The sequence below is a fragment of the Tupaia chinensis genome, unplaced genomic scaffold (genome assembly GCF_000334495.1).
Source record: "Tupaia chinensis unplaced genomic scaffold, TupChi_1.0 Scaffold000037_18, whole genome shotgun sequence".
In the NCBI taxonomy this organism is placed as follows: Eukaryota; Metazoa; Chordata; class Mammalia; order Scandentia; family Tupaiidae; genus Tupaia; species Tupaia belangeri.
Window position 1 is genome coordinate 1,077,952 of NW_006159476.1, and position 14,469 is coordinate 1,092,420.

General features: G+C 46.9%; 1 long non-coding RNA gene and 1 pseudogene across 1 annotated transcript; one reads left to right on the forward strand and one right to left on the reverse strand.

Moving 5' to 3' along the window:
• Positions 1 to 286: 286 nt before the first annotated feature.
• On the reverse strand, positions 287 to 2,009 carry LOC102489954 (adenylate kinase isoenzyme 6 pseudogene; annotated as a pseudogene).
• Positions 2,010 to 5,537: 3,528 nt separating this feature from the next.
• LOC114007860 (uncharacterized) lies at positions 5,538 to 7,884 on the forward strand. Its single transcript, XR_003549445.1, has 3 exons — positions 5,538 to 5,633; positions 6,136 to 7,110; positions 7,772 to 7,884. It is a non-coding gene; the product is annotated as an uncharacterized LOC114007860 (long non-coding RNA).
• Positions 7,885 to 14,469: the final 6,585 nt, after the last annotated feature.

Consider the following 14,469-nt stretch of genomic DNA (forward strand, 5'->3'; position numbering starts at 1 on the left):
TGCCAGAAGGCATATGCCCTCGCCAGGGAGAGAGACAGAGAGGGAAAGTGAGAAAGCAACCCCATGGAGGTTGGTTACACTTTAATCTCTTCTCTATTCTCCTTGAAAAATTTTGGGCATGCACAAACATGTACCCAGTGTGTTACTCAAGCCACATCCAGGACTCAAAGCATGAAGTCAGCCGTATGGGTCTAGCTTCCTTAACCACCATGCCACTGGTAGGTCTATCACACACGTTATTTATTTATTTATTTTTGGTAAAGTGGCCAGTTTTATAAGTTAAGAGTTAATGATTTTTGATCCACGGCTCAATCCTTATCGAGACGGGTTTGTATTACCCTCTAGCTCTTCTGGTTTGTTGCTGGGCAGCTGGTGCACAACTCTTCCTTGTAGGAGGTGTGTTCTTCATAAAGGACTCGAAAAATCTCACATTGAGTATTTTCTTTTACTTTCTTCTCATTATAACCCCTTGTTTCAGGTCTTTATACAATACGTTATTACCAGTTCTCAGTACAAAAACTGTAGGAAACCAGCGTTCAGGGAAGAAATCACAACCGTGGTCATTGACAATACCTCCACCTTCTCTCACTTGGTTTTCTAACTCATCTACTCTGTCTTCACCTAAGCTGTGACAGTCGTGTTCTGTCACAGCCATCAAAGCTGCCCTTCTCGAGCTAAATCACCCACATTAATGTACTGCAGCCCTGATATCGATCAAGGTCTTCGCCTGCTGTGCTTTTCCAGCCCCTGGTGTACCAGCGAGCATGATGTTCAGAAGCACCGTCGTCTTCGCAGCGATGGCTCCCAGCCCTCAGCTCAGGCGCCGCTCTCCATCAGACACTTTTTTTTTGAGAGAGAGGGTTTTTTTTTTTTTTTTTTTTTTCCCCTAGAGGGCATGTGTACTCCCTGGAGAGACAGAACCAAGAAATCATCCCCTGAGAGGATGGCCACACTGCATTCCCCTCTCTGCTCTCCTCTGTTCTCAGGATCTTGGGCACTCATGCACATGTGCCCCGCATGAGTTTTAAGTCTCTGGATCCAGGACTCAAACTGCAGTTGACTAGACTACGAGTTCATCAACATAACGGAGGCCATCTGCTGGTCCTCATCAAACACTTTAAAAAATTACTTATTTCCTGTCTGGCCCCATGACCTGGTTATTAATGGAGCTGGATCCCACAAGGTCGACCACATGGGTTGAGTCCTGGACCCCACAGCTTGAAAAACATGCCAGGTGCATGCACTTGTGTGCCCAAATCCCAACAGCGTAGAGACGGAGAAGGGATTGCAGTATGACCGTGCCCCACTGGGAGAACTCCCCCCTCCCCGGTCTGTCTCTGGAAAGCACACACACCCTTTGACAAATATTTTTTAAAATTATTTCTTTCATGAGAGAGAGAAAGAGAGAAGCACCCCGATAGGGCCCTCTTGCTGCAGTTCACCCCAGCCTCACCCACCTTTCAGCTTGCACAAGGAAGTCCCGAGGCGCAAACCCAGGCCTTTCTCATGGGTCTGACTCTGTCAAGCATTTGCCTACGGCCACACCATCAGGTGGCTGCGATTCTCTCTCTCTTTCGTATGGTTTTCTCAGAGATCCCCCAGCTAGGACTCTCTGACTGCAGCGCCTGCGAGTGGATTGATGCTCTCTGGAAAATGAGAAATCATCCCCCAGGGGGTGGCCACACTGCAGTCCCTTCTCTTTCATCCTTCTGGGATTTGGCATGTGCACGCACACATGCTCGGCGTGATTTTCAAGCTGCCAAATCCAGGACTCAAACTGTGGTCAGCCATGTGAGCACCTTAACCACCATGCCACCTGCTGGCCCTCCTGGCAATGTCCTTTTAAAGCCAATTTCAGTTTGGATTTTGCCCACAAGTGCACTCGGCCCTCACACCAATGTGACTAAACCCCAGGTCACTCTGCATTCTCTGCCTCTTCAGGCCTCAAGCCATAGTTTATCACCTGAGATTTCCCAACTGTCCCTTGAACTCTGGGGGATGTTGCCCATCCTGCCTGAAAAGTCTTTTTGAAGACTTTTTTTTTGTCTTAAAAGGAAAACACCTATAGGGGCACGAGGAGAACACATAGAGGTGACAGGGTCTCCAAAGCTGTCGAGCCTTTTATACCCTCCAGGTTGGCTAAGGCTTGCAAAGTCAGTTTGGGTTTTCCTTTGTAAGTCCTGGAGGGAAGCAGCCACTTCCCTGTGGCCGTGTGTCCTGTCCGCTGTCTCCTCACGGCTTTTAAGGCTGCTGCACAGACCAAGACAGAAAGGGTCTCATCATGCCATCCTACTTAGCATTGTATCCAGAGAATACCTCTTTGAGCATCCCAGGAAATGAGTGCCTGCATGGCCAGCCTGTGGCCTGGTGGTTGAGAGGGGAATCCCACATGGTCACCTGTGCCAGGCATGTGTGTGTGCCCAAGGTCCCAAGGGGAGAATGGAGAAGGGAGTGTGCTGTGGCCGTTCCCCGTGGGGGTCCCCTGACCCCTAGCCTCCAGGGAGCACAGATGCCCTTTGGGAAAAGGGCATAGAGAAGGAATGACTGCGTGCCTCTAGGAGAGAGACTAGAGAAGAGGAGTCGGGGGAGAGCACCTCTTACACCTGTGAAGGAGTATCTACCACGCGCTCGTGTGTCCCCCTGTCCATATGTAACACTCTCGTCCTGAGGTGCTTCTGCTTGTAAAGTAAGAGTGAGAAGAAAATGCCAAAGAATGATGTCTGTTTCTTTAAATTATTTATCTTGTTTAATTTTATTATTATTTTTTAAATTGCTCTAAGGTACATGCATTCCCTAGAGAGAAAGGAAAGTGAGAGCAAGCTGCCAAGTGCAGGACTGGAACCACTGTGGGAGTCGGGTGCCCTAACCACCACCCACCTGCTGGCCTTCGATGCCTGTTTTAAAAGCAAAGCTATAGCTCAAGGCACAGAGTGAAGAACTGATGTAATCATGTAAGTTTCCAGGCCAAGAGAGGGATTTTGTCTTGGATTCTACCTACATGTAGCTTCGGTGTTTGACTTGTCTGTCTTTGAGGGGACCAAATTACACTGTCTCAGTTCTTCACTGTGGACTTCTGCCTCACTGGTCCACCACACTGATCAGTTGTGTTTGAATAAGTGTCACTTAAATTCTGCTTAATATGAATTTGAGTCATAAAAGAACAAAAGTGGGGATCAGCAGTTAGCATAATGGCTATGTCGTTGGACTCCCATGTAGTCGACTGCAGTTCAAGTCCCGGACCCGGTGGCTTAAACTCATGCCAGGAGCATGTGCATGCATGCCCAAGATCCCGAGAGGAGAATGGAGAATAAGGCATTGTGGCATGGTCATCCTCCCTGGGGGGGGGTGATTTCTCGCTTTCTATCTCTATGTCTCTCTGTGTCTTTCTGGCCAGTGCACACACCCTATAGTAAAAACCTCTCCAAAAAAAAAAAAGTACAAAAGTGGAAGAAACTTAAGAACCGTTGTGTGGTGGTCCTTGGGTAGCAGAGGAAGAGCTGGGCCTGCCACAGTCTCCTCACAGCAGGACGCACCTGCCCCACACCTGCCTGGTCTGTGGTTGTGTGTGTGTTATTTTGTTCTTCCTTTTTACTTTTAAAGCAAGTGCTAAAGATAAATGCGGTATCCATGGCATTATTTAGCTCAGCTCTTGTTCCTGCCGAGGCCACCCTTAGGGCAGAACTCAGTGCTTCTCTTCTCTTTTCTCAAAAGAAAATCCATTTTTTGAGGACTAGAGCGAAGCTTTTGTAGAAAATATAGATTGGAGGGTTACATCATCTACGGCACTAAAATTCCATGAACCCCATTAAGCACCTCACACCTCTGTTCTCCCCTCGAGCTATCCCCAAACAGCAGCTACTGCCCCCTCCAGTCCCTTCTTCAGGCAGCCTGCTGGGATCGTCCCTTCAGACCCCAAATCTCTCCTGTTTCTTTCTTTCTTAAGAATTGTTTTATTTTGGGGCCGGCAGGTGGTGTGGTGATTGAGGGTGCTAGACTCCCACATGGCCAACTGTGGTTCAAGTCCAGGACCTGGCGACTTGCTTTCTCATTTTCTCTCTCTCTGTCCCCCTCTGGCCAAATTAAAATAAATGAATAAATGAAGTTCAAATAAAATAATTATTTTATTTTCCTGTGGTTGCCCATCTGAGAGTCCAGCGCCTTTAGCCACCATGCCACCTGCCAGCCCCTCTCCTGTTTCTTTTTAGTTCTGCTATGGGGCACATATGCTTGCAGGATAGAGACTGAGAAGGAAGAGAGGAAGAGAGGGAAAGTGAGAAAGCACTCCCAGAGGGATGGCCATTATGAAATCCCTCCTCCTCCACTTCCTTCTTGAGATTTTGGCACGCCAGCCATGTTTTTCAAGCCTCTGGGTCCTAGAATCGAACTGCGCAGTCAGTCATGTGGGATCTGGCTCCTTAACCACCTCACAATCTGGTCCAATCTCCCTTTTTTCTCCTGCAGAACAATTCAGCTTTCTCTTGGTTTCTTCAATTTTCCACTTTTTGGCCTGAATTCCTGCTCCTCTGACAGTGCACTTCCATTAAAAGAAAGCAAAAGTATTCCTCCTTACAAAGTAACAATTGTTAGAAAGTAGCAATAGGGACCAGCAGGTGGCATGGTGGTTAAGGTGTTGGAAGCGGGCCAGTGCTTGTGGCAAAAACTTATGGCAAAAACCTAAAAAACAAAAAAGAAAGCAACAGTAGTCCATCCCCTTAGCCTAATGGTTAGGGGAATCAGATCCCCTGTGGTCAGCGGTGCAATTTGAGCCCTGGACCTGGTATTTTGCTAAAATATACCAGGCACATGTGCACACATGTCCAGGATCCTAACAGGAGGGAGAAATGAAGACAGGATTGCAACATGACTGCACCCCACTGTGGGCAGCTTTCTCCTTCCGACTCTCTCTCTCGGTCCGTCTTGTTCTGGTGAGTAAGTGCACACACTCCCTAGCAATTAAAAAAGAAAGAATGAGGGACCAGCAGTTAGCGTAATGGCTATGTCGCTGGACTCCCACGTAGTCGACCGCAGTTCAAGTCCTGGACCCGGTGGCTTAAACTCACGCCGGGCACGTGTGCGTGTGTGCCCAAGATACCAAGAGCAGAATGGAGGACAAGGGATTGTGGCATGGCCATCCCCCCTTGTGGGGTGATTTCTCGCTTTCTGTCTCTCTGTTTCTCTGGCGAGCGCACACGCCCTATAGCAAAAATCTTTCCAAAAAAAAAAAAAAGAAAGAATGAGGTAAAACAGTAAGCACAGAACCAGGTTTATACAGTCAAGGACAGCTGGTGTCAGGAAACCCCAGAGGGTACCAGCAGTTAGTGTAATGGCTACATCGCCGGACTCCCATGTAGTTGATCGCGGTTTGAATCCCAGACCTGGTGGCATGAACTGATACCAGGCATGTGTGCATGCGTGTCCAAGATCCTGAGAGGAGAATGGAGGAGAAAGGATTGTGGCATGGCCATCCTCCCCGGGGGAATAATTTCTTGCTTTTTGTCTCTCTGTCTCTGGTGAGAGCACGTGCCCTATAGCAAAAATCTCTCCAACAAAGAAAACAAAAAAGGAAACCCAGAGGATGACTGTTAAGGCCCTGCTTCAGAGGAGGAGACGACAGACCTAGGATGCCATCCATGGTATGTGACTGTCCTCCCAGTGCTGTCCCCCTTTCTCTGCGCCCATTGTTAGAGCTTGGTGAGGCCACACAACCGGAACAGGACGGTGGGGAGGCCACCCAAGTCCCCAGCTGCTCTTCACACTTCCCCTCCTGAGCAGAGCAGACTTGCAGCAGTGCAGGTTGGACCCTTCGGACAAAACCACTGGCTCTGTCTCTTGCTCTACGTGTGATCCGCGGTAAGTAGTGGGAACAGTACCAAGAACCGGCTGGAAGGGCAGAATCCCGGGCCCAGTCCAGACCTCCCGAGCCAGAGCCTGCAGGTCCACAGATCGCAGGTGACTCTTGTTCACACCAAAGCATGAGACTGCGCCCTGGGCAGCAAAGCGCAAAGTGAGCAGGGCGGGCCCTGCTGCCCAGAGCCAGAGTGCACTGCCTGCACCCGCCCACTTCCTTTCTGTTTTTTCAAACTGTCTTTAATTATGGTAATGCTTATAACAGAACTCACCACCTTCACTTCGCAGGTGCGCGGCTCAGCGGCGCGACGTCGGCTCACGTGGTGGTGCAGCCTTCACCTCGGCAGGCTTTCCTCTTGCACAGCTGAGACCTGAACAGCGCTGGGCAGGTGACACCTGGCCTCTCCGGGAACCTGCGGCCCCAGGGGCCCCGCTACTTCTTGCTGGGACCGTCTACTTTGGACTGTTGAGAAAGGGAGAAGCAGGCCTCCAATGAGGCTCTGGCTCAGTAATCACAGAGCAAGTAATTGCTCCCACCGGCACAGAGGCCTGCAGGGGCGGAAGTGTGTGGGACGCGCCCGTCCCGTCCAGCTGTGGAGCGCCCCAGCCTCTGTCCCTTAAACTCCGCAGCGCCTCTCATTGTCGTGACGTCTCAAGACACTCTTCGGAGTCCAAGAAACCCTGGAGCAGTTCTGCCGGCTTTGAGAGCCACAGCTTTAAAGAAATGTTATTTCTATGTATGACTCTTCTGTCAGGGCAGAGGCACCGATAACTTCCCAGAAATCGTTTCTACATCTCTAGGACCATCTTTCATGTCACTTAACCGCTGTTTTGCACATGAGTCAGGCTCAGAGACATGAAGTCATCTGTCCCATGTCACACAGCCCGTCCCAGCTGTGAACAGCTCAGGCTTGTGGTCTTGCCACCCCCAGGTCACTCCACCCCCTCCCCGCTCCCCGCCCGCTGGGGGTGTACTGAGAACTCTGGGTGTCCACTGGAGCCTCAGCACCCCTCCCCTCCAGCCCCTGGAATGCTGTGTCTGACTCCAGGACCCCTGATCCAGCCTCCCGGGAAGCAGAGCAGCCTGCTTCGTTTCCTACAGGGCTTCGCAGGGGCAGCAGATGGTGATGTGATGTGAGTTTTTTCTAGATCACTGTGGAGCCTGACGGTACCTGCGGCAGGAACAAGCTTCCCTTCTCACTCAGCATCTCTGCCTTCTGCGGCCCAGCTGGTGAGGCGCGCTCTGCTTCTCCTCCCCTCCAGGTGAGTGCCTGTGCTTGCTCTTCCATCAGCTGCAGGTGCTCTCACTCCGGCCAGAAACTAGCTTCATGCCTCTGGCACTGAGAGCAGCTGGCCACGCGGCGGCCATCCCGTAATGGAGAAGAGGGTGCCCAGGAGCAGCTTTGGGACCCTCTGCTTTCTGAGTACTGAGTGCTGTAAGACATCTTTTTATTTTTTGAAAGATTTTTGCTATAGGGTGCATGCGCTTAGAGAGGCAGAGAAAGAGAGAGAGAGAGACAGACAGAAAGTGATAAATCACCCCCTGGGAGGCTGGCCACGTCACAATCCCTTCACCTCCATTCTCCTCTCGGGATTTGGGGCATGCACGCACACGCGCCCGGCCTGAGTTTTAAGCCGCTGGGTCTAGACCTTGAACCGCGGTCGACTACTTAATTTAATATCAAATATGGAGGGGTCATGTTTGGCATGCAATGCATTCATGGGTGTCTGGGATAAAGTGTGTGACCGATACTCCCGACTCTGGGTGTCCTGGAGCCTGTCGTTTTTCCTCCCCCTCGCCACGTCTGTCCCATACCCAGATACTTTCCCCTGTTTGAAGAATAGAGCTGGAGCCTCGTTGGCTTGAGAGGGTGTTTACATAGTTCCTGGGTTTTTATGCTAACAACCCACTTCTGTCCCCCAGCTCTTCTGTGCAGCCTCGCCCTGAGTGTGAGCATACCCTTCCCTCGCCCTGGACACTAGGTGAGTGATGCCTGGAGGGTGTCTCACACGGCTGTCTCCCAGACACATTAACAGCATATTTTTCTTCTTCTTTTTCTTTTTGGAGAGGTTTTTGCTATAGGGCGCGTGCGCTCGCCAGACAGAGAGACAGAGAGACAGAAAGCGAGAAATCACCCCCCCCCCAGGGGGGATGGCCATGCCACAATCCCTTCTCCTCCATTCTCCTCTCAGGATCTTGGGCACGCGTGCACACGCGCCCAGCGTGAGTTTAAGCCACCGGGTCCGGGACTTGAACCGCGGTTGACTATGTGGGAGTCCAGTGACATAGCCATTATGCCAACTGCTGGCCCCATTAACAGCATATTTCATCCCCCTAAATTACTTGCCGAATAAAAGCATAGTCATTGGCATCCCCATGTTTTAATTTTCAGCTCTCTTTCTGTCTCTCTCAGGCAAGTGCCCTGAGAGAGACAGATTAAATTTTTTAAAAAGTTCATGATAAATTCATAATACGAAAATATTATGCATGGATTTCACAATTTTTGTGTACCAAAATAAACTTTATAAAATAAAGTTTATAAGTTATAAAATAAATTGTATCTATTATTATTAATATTTTTAACTTTGCTATAGGGCACTTGCACTCACCAGAGAGGAAAAGTGAAAAAGCAAGCCACCAGGTCTAGAACTCCATCCACGCACGGTCAGCCACGTAGGAGTCCAGTGCCCCGGGGCCAGCAGATGGCATAATGATGATGTTGCTGGACTCACATGTAGTTGACCATGGTTTGAGTCCTGGATCTGGCGGCTTAAAACTCACACTGGGGGTGTGCGTGTGCATGCAAAATCCCAAGAGGAGAATGGAGGAGGATAAGGGGTTGCAGCATGGCCATCCCCCCTGGAGGGTGATTTCTCGTTTTCCATCTCTGTCTGTCTGGCAAACACATACACCCTATGGCAAAAAAACCTCTCTAATAATAAAAAAATGTTCAGCACCCAACCGCCATACCACCTGCTAGTCCTAAACTCTTACTTTAATTCCATTTTCCACAAACATTTCTAAGTCCCTTCATATCTACCCCAGTTTTTTAAACGTGTTTGCCATGGGGTGCATGCACTCACCATGAAGACAGAGAGAGAAGTGAGAGGGAAAGTGAGAAATCACCCCCTGGGAGGATGGCCATGCTGCCATCCCTTCTCCTGAGTTCTTGTGCACATATGCATGCGTGTCCTATGTGAGTTTCAAGCCACTGTGTACAGATCTCAAACCACATTGGCCATGTGGAGTCCAGTGCCTTTAACCACCACGCCCCTTGCTGGTCCCCATATCTACCACTTTTGTCTATCTGTTCATGCATTGAGCACTTGAGTTGCTTCCACACACAACCCTTTTTAATGCAGAGGGAGTGGAGAGACAGAAAGAGAAAGTACCCCCCGATGGGAGATGGCTACACTTCTCCATCTTTTGGGGATTTTGCCATTCCTAGATTTGCCAAACGGCAGCAATGTAGTTCAGTGTCTCTAATGAGCACTGAGAAAGCAGACCTCTGCCCTCACGGAGCTTGCGTGTCAGCCGAGGAACACCAGCCATCCTGGTGAGTGCTGTCAATAAGCGTAAATAGATATGGCAATAAGCTGAGAGTAAAACGGCTGCAATTGCCTTGGTCTGAGCGTCCAGGCTGAATCACGATTGTAGCCCTAACACCTGCGGTTAGCGGTCAGCGGTCAGCGCAGGGGGGTCAGCTGTGCCAGTGGGTCCCTGATGGACGAGTGCCCCGCTCCGCTCCTCTTGGTGCCGTCCCCCTTCCACCACATGACGAAAGCCCTGGCCAGATACCAGCTCCGGGCTCTAGAGCTTCTGCTCTCAGAAGTAGGAGCCCAGTAAGTGCCTGCTTTTGAATATGTGCATAAATGGGTCTTGGTCTTCTGTTACAGGCCAGGAAAAGGACGCCAGGTCAGTACACTTCGTAGTGCTGCACTGCGTGTTAGGGTTAGGGGACAGCTGCTAACAGGGAGGGAGAGGCGACCCTGGGGGGACAGCAGGCCACCGTGTGGCGGGATGGCCCAGCAGCATCCTGAGGAGGCGACAGGGGAGTGCAGAGGGGCAGGTGACTTGCAGACATTCCAGCACTGATGCAAGCTGCTGGGCAGGAGAATGGCTGATGCTGGGGAGCATGGGACTCAGCGTGGCCTGGGGAGGTCACCAAGGGGAGCAAGCAGGAGGTGAGGTCAGAGAAGCAACAGCACAGGGCACAGAGGTTGGGATGTTGAGACAGGGAGTCCTTGGAAGGTTCGGACAGAGGAGTGACTTGCTCTGACAGGCCCCCAGGGCCCCTCTGGGTGTGGAGAATGGGAAGGAGGAGGGCCAGCGTGGCAGCAGCAGAGCCCAGTGCCTGATGGAGGGACCCAGCAAGAGAGGGCACTTTAGGTCACCATGCTAGTGACGGAAGTGGCAGAAGTGTTGGGGATCTGCTCGTACTTGAGGGGAATTGGCTGAGGGACGCATGCACGTCTGTCCCGGGGCTCTGACCTGAGCAACGGGAAGGCATTAGACACAGGCTAGGCTGTGGTGGGACGGCCTGGGACAAAGGGCAGAAGTTCCCTTTGCAAGTGCTAAGTTTGAGATGTCAGCTTTATAAAATGTATGCAAAAGTCCTAATTCATTGCCTGAAAAATCGCTCGTGCTCAGGACCTGCGGTGAAGTGCCTTGTCTCCCCCCAGGGCGCCCTCACTTCCACTGTAGCCTGTCTGAGCAGTGAAAAGGTCCTCCTACCCTTTGAATTCAGTCAAAACCAAGTTGAGGCTTCCAGTACTCCCCCCACATTTTTACTTACAGCACAAATAATAACGGTACCACATCAGATTACGGTACCACATTATTTCTTTAATTTTAATTTTTTGTAGAGAGTAGTTTTTGCTTTGTTTTGGGGAAAGATTTTTGCTATAAGGCATATGCACTCATCTGAAAGAGACAGAGAAAGAAAGCAAGAAATCACCCCCCCCCCCAGGGGTCATGGCATGATCCCTTCTCCTCCATTCTCCTACCGGGACTTTAGGCATGCACACACACATGCCTGGCGTGTTTCAAGCCTCTGGGTCTGGGACTCCAGCTGCAGTAGAGTACGTGGGAGTCCAGTGATGTTTCCATTACGCCATCTGCTGGTCCCCAGGGAAAACTTTAAAAAGAAATAAAAGCCCCTTTCTAAAATGGCAGCCTCAGGGTTAGGGGGTCCAGCCTGGGCCGGGTTGGGTTGACTCAACGGAGGCGGTGCAGGTGAAGAAGACGACTAAGGCCTCGGTGCCTTTTTCATGCACGTAAAGGAGTAACACAAATCCATTTATAATCAGCATGACAGGCAGTAGTTAACCGGACGTTAATATTTTGAATTTCTTGTCCTAAATATAAAACTGTTCTTTTAGGGCATTAATTCTGTCATTAAGAGTTAATTCGTTAATGTGGGAAGCTGTCAAAGAAAGAAAAGGCAAATTATTTAAGAAATAACAAACCATGTATTTAGGAAAAACACAGGGGGTCTAGTTTGGAAAGCCAGACCGTGAAGAAATGCTGTCCCAGGAATATTCTGCTGAGGCTGGGCAAACTGAAAGTAACTTAGGTGGGTGAATAGCAGGTGCAGTGGCTATAATTGAATGATTATATTCTGTAAGAGAAAGGAGAGTTAGGGTCCAAGCATCACAAGTGTGGTCATCACAACTGGAGGGAAGTAGCTGTCCTGTGGCTAACGGAGAACCTGTAACTTGAATTATAGGGGAAAAAGTAACATAAAATGGAAGAGGCTTAACACCATAAGCTGAAAAGCAAAGGGAGAGTGATTCCGTGGAAGGTGAAAAGTTAAAGGGAGTTTAGACGTGAGGCTGTTTAAGTCTAAGAGGATCTTACCCCATTAGTTTAGAATGATTAGTAGTTATAATTATTTTATCACCATCTCAATATAAATAGGGCAGTTATGAGGAGTGGGGTTTAAAGACAATAGGAATGTTAATTACTGTTTACTCTTAGGCACAGAGGAGAAGCCAAGTTTCTAGTCACAGGAATCTAGGAGTTTATGATGGAGGTGCTTCTTTAAGATGGAGTCTCTTCTTTTTCATTTTTCACTTGTCTTGGAGTTGTTCCTCCACAATGGGGTCGTATCTGGTGTAGCTGGGCCCTAGGTCCAGAGGCAACTAACATGTAATATTAAAAGGCTTTATCTTGTGGGAGACAAATTGGGTGAGAAAACTGAGTAAATTAGAGCAAAACACTAAGATTAGAAGCACGGTGAATAGAGCACTCAGTGGAAGCGAGGACCAAGGAGCTTACTGGTATCAGAGGCCACTTTAACCATCCCATGAGTCAGCAGCAGCCTGTCCTTTTAGACGATATGGTCGTGGAGCCGCTGAGCCATACTTTTGACAATGTCTGACTTGCAGTCAGCCTCTGGAGTGACTAGAGCAGGGCTGCTGCTCTCTGGTGTCTGCAGTACTATTATTAAGGACCCTCATGGCGCATCCTTACAGACCAAGGCCCCTGTGAAAGCAGTCTGCTTGGCTTTAGTGAGACAGACTCACAGGCTAACTTCACAGCTATGTGAGGCCCCCATCTGGGCTAGTTGGAGGGGCTTTTTTTTTTTTTTCTTTTAGTTGTTTTACTGTATATAATATTTAAAGATAGCAAAACCAGCTCTAGAATAGTAACTTGATCAGTTTCTATAACTCTTTCTTAGACCTTTGCAACATAACTCAAACATTTAACATACTTTACATCCTCTAGTTTTTGTCTTCTTCCTCTCCTATTTTGATATAGCCTTTTTATTTTTAGACAAAAACTCACTACACAAAATTCCTTCTTCATAAAAACCTTTCTTTTTAACCTTTTACACCAGAAATACATTTTTTACAGCCATAACCCTTCTTTCAGTTTTTATTTTATTGTTTTTATCTTTTACAAATTTAATATTAAAAATTGCCTTAATCTAACAGACAAGTTTAATTACAAAAAGGAGCTATTAAACTTGCCATACATTTATATTGAGCAATTTTTGTTTTTTGGTGACCCTAAATCTTAGCGTATACTAGCAGCTTATGAACATGTACAAACAATAAGAAAATTTGTTTTAACAACTTCTTAATGTAAAATTGAATAATTTTACTAATAAACCATTTTAATATTTTAATAAAATTTAAAGACCAATAATAAGAATAACTAAGACATGCTAATTTAAGAACAAGAATTATAAGGAGAACTCAGAGAGAACCAGGCAATATGTTTCTATGAGTCCATGTTTAACATTGGATTTATAGTTTTTTATATCAATTTACTTTTTTAACTCAGGTGCATTGTATTGGCCACTAGAATGTAATTTTGTGAAACATTTTTTACTTTTCTTTGGTCAATTTTGGCTTAACAGTTCAGAAAACCAATCAATTTACATAGAAAATGAAGGTTTTACCCAGTTTAATTATTAGATTTATTTATTTATTTATTTTACCCTCTTTGTGATTTTTTTTTTTTAAGGACATAACATTAAGATTTTTAGTCATAGTTAATGATCCAACAAAAATTCACAACTAACAGAGGAATTTGGCTATTTATGTTAGTTTAACATTATTATGCCTACTATTAACTCTTGGGAATTTTAAATCATTTTGGAACACAATGTATATATAGGCATACAAGTACATAACATCTATATATATGTACATAGATATGCACACACACATATGTATATATACATATACATACACATATATGTATATATGTATTACCTTAAATACAATATTAAGAGAAATAGAATTACTTAATTTGACAATGTCTTTTATTTTTATCCAACATATAAACAATAAGCCTGATTGGTTTAATAACTTCCTTTTGGATGTTTCAGGGGCCCTCTGTAAACATCCAAAAGTTACTTTGAGGTTAAGGGTCCTCTTTTAGCACTAAAACTAAAGCCAGAAAAGGCTAGTCATAAAAATTTTTTGTTAGATATTCACTATGTAAAATGTAACATATACCATATAAATATTGGCTATTTTATTAAACCAACCATATTAAGATAAACATGATCTTGTTTGATTAATAAAAACTTAGACAAAATATATGTTGGAGATTGTGAAGATCTTCATTCATTAATTATTATTAGCTTTGCCATTATGAATGTTCTGAATTCTTTATCAGACATTTCCATGACTTCCATTGAACTGTGTGCGGATGAAGAGGAGTTATCCTTTTCCCTTGGAGGAGAGGTACTTTCCTGCTTCCCCATATTTCTTGTGGTCTTGTAGCGATTTCTAGTCATCTCATGGATGGTCAATTTCGTCCCAAACTTGGAAGTTCAATCTGAGGGTCGAGGAGTGTGTAAAAAAGGAAACAGAGAGAGGGAAACAAAAGCAACAACAGCAAAAAAAAAAAAAAGGACAAAGAAAAAGAGAAAAAAATGAAGAGAAAAACTTTTAAAGAAAACTAAAAAAAAGAAAAATTAATATTCAAAAAATTTCACAAAAACCCAAAAATTAGAAAACCGTGCAGCGCGCAAGCGCGCCGTGCAACATGGCTAGATCACAGGAGCCATGGAGCTGGTTCTTGAAGAAGGGCTGTTCTGTCCCCTTCTGCCTCTCCTGTGGGGGGGGGGAGTGGGAGAGGGAATTATTAAGAAGATAAAGGGC